This window comes from Arachis stenosperma, chromosome 1 (genome assembly GCF_014773155.1).
Source record: "Arachis stenosperma cultivar V10309 chromosome 1, arast.V10309.gnm1.PFL2, whole genome shotgun sequence".
In the NCBI taxonomy this organism is placed as follows: domain Eukaryota; kingdom Viridiplantae; phylum Streptophyta; class Magnoliopsida; order Fabales; family Fabaceae; genus Arachis; species Arachis stenosperma.
Window position 1 is genome coordinate 74,832,715 of NC_080377.1, and position 7,972 is coordinate 74,840,686.

At 41.6% G+C, this 7,972-nt stretch overlaps 1 non-coding gene across 1 annotated transcript; it reads right to left on the minus strand.

The window, feature by feature from the left end:
- Positions 1 to 4,117: 4,117 nt before the first annotated feature.
- LOC130950213 (small nucleolar RNA R71) lies at positions 4,118 to 4,225 on the minus strand. Its single transcript, XR_009073541.1, has one exon. It is a non-coding gene; the product is annotated as a small nucleolar RNA R71 (small nucleolar RNA).
- Between the last annotated feature and the right edge of the window lie 3,747 nt (positions 4,226 to 7,972).

A 7,972-nucleotide genomic window follows, 5' to 3' on the forward strand; every position in this document is an offset into this window, starting at 1 on the left:
GCACTTTGGTTTGAAGTCCTTAAGTTGGACTTTTTGAGTGAAGCTTGTGTCAAGGTGGCTTATGTTTCCACTCATCCTTGAGTTTCCACCTATGTTTGCTCTTCCAAAATCTTCCGGGATCCCAAACAAAGTACATCAAGCTCTCAAGCAACCTTAAACAAGCAATTGGGACCCAAGATTGTTGATCATTGGAACTTATACCGGGATCCTGATGAGCGGATAATTTATACACTTTTTGGCATTGTTTTTAGTATGTTTTTGGTAGTTTTAGTTGAGTTTTTAGTATATTTTTATTAGTTTTTAGTTAAAATTCACTTTTCTGGACTTTACTATGAGTTTGTGTGTTTTTCTGTGATTTCAGGTATTTTCTGGCTGAAATTGAGGGACCTGAGCAAAAATCTGATTCAGAGACTAAAAAGGACTGCAGATGCTGTTGGATTCTGACCTCCCTGCACTCGAAGTGGATTTTCTAGAGCTACAGAAGCCCAATTGGCGCGCTCTCAACGGCGTTGGAAATTAGACATCCTGGGCTTTCTAGCAATATATGATAGTCCATACTTTGCCCAAGATTTGATGGCCCAAACCGGCGTTCAAAGTCACCTCAAGAAATCCCAGCGTTAAACGCTGGAACTGGCACCCAAATGGGAGTTAAACGCCCAAACTGGCATAAGAGCTGGCGTTTAACTCCAAGAAGAGTCTCTACACGAAATTGCTTCATTGCTCAGCCCAAGCACACACCAAGTGGGCCCGGAAGTGGATTTTTATGTCATTTACTCATTTCTGTAAACCTTAGGCTACTAGTTATCTATAAGTAGGACCTTTTACTATTGTATTAGAGGACTTTTGGGTAGCTATCTTCGTTTTATGCTATCTTAGATCATTGGGAGGCTGGCCATTCGGCCATGCCTAGACCTTATGCTTATGTATTTTCAACGGTGGAGTTTCTACACACCATAGATTAAGGTGTGGAGCTCTGCTGTACCTCGAGTATTAATGCAATTACTATTGTTCTTCCATTCAATTCCGCTTGTTCTTGTTCTAAGATATCACTTGTTCTTCAACTTGATGAATGTGATGATCCGTAACACTCATCATCATTCTCACTTATGAACAAGATGACTGACAACCACTCTTGTTCTACAAGTAACCAAGGCTCCAGTGAATATCTCTTGGATTCCTGATTGCACGATGCATGGTTGATCGCCTGACAACCGAGTGCTCGCCTGACAAACGAGCCAACCATTCCGTGAGATCAGAGTCTTCGTGGTATAGGCGAGAACTGATGGCAGCATTCAAGAGAATCCGGAAGGTCTAACCTTGTCTGTGGTATTCTGAGTAGGATTCAATGACTGAATGACTGTGACGTGCTTCAAACTCCTAGCAGGCGGGGCGTTAGTGACAGACGCAAAAGTATCAATGGATATTATTCCGGCCTGACCGAGAACCGACAGCTGAATTCCGCTATGCTGTGACAGAGCATATGCAATCGCTTTCACTGAGAGGATGGGAGGTAGCCATTGACAACGGTGAAACCCTACACGGGCTTGCCATGGAAAGGAAGAAGAAGGATTGGATGAAGACAGTAGGAAAGCAGAGAGACGGAAGGGAAGGCATCTTCATGCGCTTATCTGAAGTTCCTACCAATGGATTACATAAGTATCTCTATCTTTATCTTTTATGTTATTTTCGTTCATCACCATATACATCTGAGTTTGCCTGACTAAGATTTACAAGATGACCATAGCTTGCTTCAATACTAACAATCTCCGTGGGATCGACCCTTACTCACGTAAGGTATTACTTGGACGACCCAGTGCACTTGCTGGTTAGTTGTGCGAAGTTGTGTAATGCCATGGGATTGAACTACCAAGATTTTGGAGTTCATGACCGGGGATTATGAGAGTTGTGAAAAAGTATTGTTCACAATTTCGCGCACCAAGTTTTTGGCGCCGTTGCCGGGGATTGTTCAAGTTTTGAGCAAGCTTTTGGTAACAATGCCAGGGATTGTTCAGTTTGGACAACTGACGGTACATCTTGTTGCTTAGATTAGGTATTTTTTTTTCGAAATTCTTGAAGATGAATTCTAGAGTTTCATGATGATTTGTTGAAATCTGGCTGGCTGAGAAGCCATGTCTAATTTCATTGGACCGAGGTTTCAACTTATCATCACAAGAGCTTGTTGATTTTTATCAATCTTGCTTTTGGAGCAGTGATCTGCTAAGGCTTGGCTGGCCTTTGGCCATGTCTAGTGTTTTGGACCGAAGCTTTCTTTGAAAGCTTGGCTGGCTATGAAGCCATGTCTAATTCCTGGACCGGAGTCTTAGACTAGCATTGCACTGATTCCTGGAATTCTCATTAAGAATTTTGATACCTTTTTCTACTTAATTTTCGAAAAACACAAAAAAAAAATTCAAAAAGATCATAAAAAACCAAAAATATGTCATGTTCCTTGTTGAGACACTAGTCTCATCTTAAGTTTGGTGTCAATTGCATACATTCATTCATATATCTCAAGGATCTTCAAGTAATTCTTGATGATTTCTTACTCTGATCTTTGAATTCTTTTGGCTTGAGTGTTTATGTGTCTCATATAGTGTCAGTAGTATACAAACTGCTAAGTTTGGTGTCTTGCATGCATTGTTATTTCATTCTTGTTGCATTTTGATTATTAAAAATCCAAAAATATTTTTTAATTTGTGTCTTTTCAAGTCAATAATACAAAGAATTGAAGATTCAGAACATGCTGCAGAGGAATTATACAGAAAAAGCTGGGCGTTCAAAACGCCCAGTGAAGAAGGACAGACTGGCGTTTAAACGCCAGCCAGGGTACCTGGTTGGACGTTTAACGCCCAAAAAGGGTGCATTTTGGGCGTTAAACGCCAGAATGGCAAAGGGGGAAGATTTTGTTTTTCAAATCAATTTTTTTCAAGTTTTCAAAGTTTTTCAAAATCAAATCTTTTTCAAATCATATCTTTTCAATCAAATGTTTTCAAAGTCAATTTCTTTCCTTTTTCAAAGATACTTACTAACAATTAATGATTTGATTGAACATCTCAAATATGTTGCCTTTTCTGTTGAGGAAGGTTTAATGTTTGAATCATATCTTTTCTTGTTAGACAAGTCATTGATTTTCAAAATCAAATCTTTTAAAAAAAATTGTTTTCAAAACATATCTTTTAAAATTGTTTTCAAATCAAATCTTTTCAATCATATCTCTTTAATCACATCTTTTTCAAAATAAGTTTTCAATCAAATCTTTTTAACTTCTAATTTCAAAATCTTTTTCAAAAATCACTTGATTTCTTCTCCACTTTCAATTTTCGAAAATTATCAATCAATTTTTAAAATGTTTTTGACATCTTTCTAATTAATTTTCGAAACTTCTCTTCCCTCCTCCTCACATCCTTCTATTTATGGAGTACTACTCCTTCTTAATGCACAATTCGAACTTTATCTCATCAAGTTCGAATTCTTCTACCTTCTTTCTTCTATTTTTCTTTTCCTCTGACATCTCAAGGAATCTCTATACTGTGACATAGAGGATTCCACATCTTCTTGTTCTCTTCTCTTTCATATGAGCAGGAGCAGAGACAAAGGCATTCTTGTTGAAGCTGACCCTGAACCTGAAAGGACCTTGAAGAGAAAGCTAAGAGAAGCCAAAGCACAACTCTCTTTAGAGGACCTGACCGAATTCTTCAAAGAAGAAGAACACATGGCAGCCGAAAACAACAACAATGCCAACAATGCAAGGAAGGTGCTGGGTGACTTTACTGCACCTACTCCCGACTTCTATGGGAGAAGCATCTTTATCCCTGCCATTGGAGCAAACAACTTTGAGCTTAAGCCTCAACTAGTTTCTCTAATGCAACAGAATTGCAAGTTCCATGGACTTCCAATGGAAGATCCTCATCAGTTTTTAGCTGAGTTCTTGCAAATCTGTGACACAGTCAAGACTAATGGGGTTGACCCTGAGGTCTACAGACTACTGCTATTCCCTTTTGCTGTAAGAGACAGAGCTAGAATATGGTTGGATTCACAACCTAAAGATAGCCTGGACTCTTGGGAAAAGCTAGTCAATGCCTTTTTGGCAAAGTTCTTCCCACCTCAAAAATGGAGCAAGCTTAGAGTGGAAGTCCAAACCTTCAGACAGAAGGATGGCGAATCCCTCTATGAAGCTTGGGAAAGATACAAACAATTAATCAGAAAATGTCCCTCAGACATGCTTTCTGAATGGAGCATCATAGGTATTTTCTATGATGGTCTCTCTGAACTATCCAAAATGTCTTTGGATAGCTCTGCTGGAGGATCTCTTCATCTGAAGAAGACGCCTACAGAGGCTCAGGAACTCATTGAAATGGTTGCAAATAACCAATTCATGTACACTTCTGAAAGGAATCCTGTGAACAATGGGACAAGTCAGAAGAAAGGAGTTCTTGAGATTGATGCTCTGAATGCCATTCTGGCTCAGAACAAGATATTGACTCAACAAGTCAATTTGATTTCTCAAAGTCTGTCTGGAATGCAAAATACATCTGGCAGTACTAAGGATGCTTCATCTGAGGAAGAAGCCTATGATCCTGAGAACCCTTCAATGGAAGAGGTGAATTACCTAGGAGAGCCCTATGGAAACACCTATAATTCTTCATGGAGAAATCATCCAAATTTCTCATGGAAGAATCAAGAGAGACCTCAACAAGGTTTCAATAACAATAATGGTGGAAGAAACAGGTTTAGCAATGGCAAGCCTTTTCCATCATCTTCTCAGCAACAGACAGAGAGTTCTAAGCAGAATACCTCTGACTTAGCAACAATGGTCTCTGATCTAATCAAAACCACTCAAAGTTTCATGAATGAAACAAGGTCATCCATCAGAAATTTGGAAGGACAAGTGGGTCAGCTGAGCAAGAAAATTACTGAACTCCCTCCTAGTACTCTCCCAAGCAACACAGAAGAAATCCAAAAGGAGAGTGCAAGGCCATAACCATGGCCGAATATGGAGAAGAAAGAGAGGAGGTGGACGCCACTGAGGAAGACCTCAATGGGCGTGCACCAACCTCCTCTGAGTTCCCCAATGAGGAACCATGGGAATCTAAGGCTCAAAATGAGACCATAGAGATTCCATTGGAATTACTTCTGCCATTCATGAGCTCTGATGAGTATTCTTCCTCTGAAGAGGATGAGTATGTCACTGAGGAGCAAGTTGCTAAATACCTTGGAGCAATCATGAAGCTAAATGACAAGTTGTTTGGAAATGAGACTTGGGAAGATGAACATCCTTTGCTCACCAAAGAACTGGATGACTTGTCTAGGCAGAAATTACCTCAAAAGAGACAAGATCCTGGGAAGTTTTCAATACCTTGTACCATAGGCACCATGACCTTCAAGAAGGCCCTGTGTGACTTAGGGTCAAGTGTGAACCTCATGCCTCTCTCTGTAATGGAGAAGCTAGGGATCTTTGAGGTACAAGCTGCAAGAATCTCATTAGAGATGGCAGACAACTCAAGAAAATAAGCTCATGGACTTGTAGAGAATGTTTTGGTAAATGTTGAAGACCATTACATCCCTACTGATTTCATAGTCCTAGAAACTGGGAAGTGCATGGATGAATCCATCATCCTTGGCAGACCCTTCCTAGCCACAGCAAAGGCTGTGATTGATGTTGATAGAGGTGAACTGATCATTCAAGTGAATGAAGAATCCTTGGTGTTTAAGGCTCAAGGATATCCCTCTGTCACCATGGAGAAGAAGCATGAAGAGCTTCTCTCAAATCAGAGTCAAACAGAGCCCCCACAGTCAAACTCTAAGTTTGGTGTTGGGAGGCCACAACCAAACTCTAAGTTTGGTGTTGAACCCCCACATTCAAACTCTAAGTTTGGTGTTGGGAGGTTCCAACATGGCTCTGAGAATCTGTGAGGCTCCATGAGAGTCCTCTGTCAAGCTAATGACATTAAAGAAGCGCTTGTTGGGAGGCAACCCAATGTTTTATAATTAACTATTCTCATTTGTTATTTTATCTTTTTTGTAGGTTGATGATCATGAGAAGTCACAAAATCAATGAAAAAAGCAAAAACAAAATGAAAAACAGGAAGAAAAACAGCACACCCTGGAGGAAGATGTTGCTGGCGTTTAAACGCCAGTGAGGTTAGCTGTTGGGCGTTTAACGCCCAGTCTGGCACCATTCTGGGCGTTTAACGCCAGAAAGGGGCACCAGACTGGCGTTAAACGCCAGAAAAGGGCAAGAACCTGGCGTTAAACGCCAGGAATGGGCACCAGCCCGGCGTTTAACGCCAGAAATGGCTCAAAACGTGATTTTGAGCAACATTTGGTGCAGGGATGACTTTTCCTTGACACCACAGGATCTGTGGACCCCACAGGACCCCCACCTACCCCACCACCACTCTCTCTCTTCTTCCCCCATTCACCAATCACCTCAATACCTCTTCCCCAAAAAACCCTTCACCTATCAAATCCCATCTTTCTCTTCACCACTCACATCCTTCATAAAACCCCACTTACCCCACCATTCAAATTCAAACCACTTTCCCACCCAAACCCACCCTCAAATGGCCGAACAACCCTCTCCCCCTCTCCTATATAAACCCTCCTTCACTCCTTTATTTTCACACAACCTAAACACCACTTCTCCCCTTCTTTGGCCGAATACAAAGCCATCCCTTTCTCCCTCATTTCTTCTTCTTCTACTCTCTTCTTTCTTCTTTTGCTCGAGGACGAGCAAACCTTTTAAGTTTGGTGTGGTAAAAGCATTGCTTTTTGTTTTTCCATAACCATTTATGGCATCCAAGGCCGGAGAAACCTCTAGAAAGAGGAAAGGGAAGGCAAAAGCTTCCACCTCCGAGTCATGGGAGATGGATAGATTCATCTCAAGGGTGCATCAAGACCACTTCTATGAAGTTGCGGCCTTGAAGAAGGTGATCCCCGAGGTCCCCTTTTCACTCAAAAAGGGTGAATATCCGGAGATCCGCCATGAGATCCGAAGAAGAGGTTGGGAAGTACTTACCAACCCCATTCAACAAGTCGGAATCTTGATGGTTCAAGAGTTCTATGCCAATGCATGGATCACAAAGAACCATGATCAAAGTGTGAACCCGAATCCAAAGAATTATCTTACTATGGTTCGGGGGAAATACTTGGATTTCAGTCCGGAAAGTGTGAGGGTAGCGTTCAACTTGCCTATGATGCAAGGAGATGAACATCCTTACACAAGAAGGGTCAACTTTGATCAAAGGTTGGACCAAGTCCTCACAGTCATATGTGAAGAGGGCGCACAATGGAAGAGAGATTCAAGAGGCAAGCCGGTTCAATTGAGAAGGCATGACCTCAAACCCGTGGCTAGAGGATGGTTGGAGTTCATCCAACGCTCAATCATTCCCACTAGCAACCGGTCCGAAGTTACTCTAGACCGGGCCATCATGATTCATAGCATTATGATTGGAGAAGAAGTGGAAGTTCATGAGGTTATAGCCCAAGAACTCTATAAAGTGGCGGACAAGTCTTCCACCTTGGCAAGGCTAGCCTTTCCTCATCTCATTTGTCACCTCTGTTATTCAGTTGGAGTTGACATAGAAGGAGACACCCCCATGGATGAGGACAAGCCCATCACTAAGAAAAGGATGGAGCACACAAGAGATCCCACTCATCATGAGATCCCTGAGATTCCTCAAGGGATGCACTTTCCTCCACACAACTATTGGGAGCAATTGAACACCTCCCTAGGAGAATTGAGTTCCAACATGGGACAACTAAGGGTGGAGCACCAAGAACACTCCATCATCCTCCATGAAATTAGAGAAGACCAAAGAATCATGAGGGAGGAGCAACAAAGACAAGGAAGAGACATTGAGGAGCTCAAGCACTCCATAGGATCTTCAAGAGGAAGAAAGAGCCGCCATCACTAAGGTGGACCCGTTCTTTGATTTCCTTGTTCTTTATTCTTCTGTTTTTTTCGAAAATT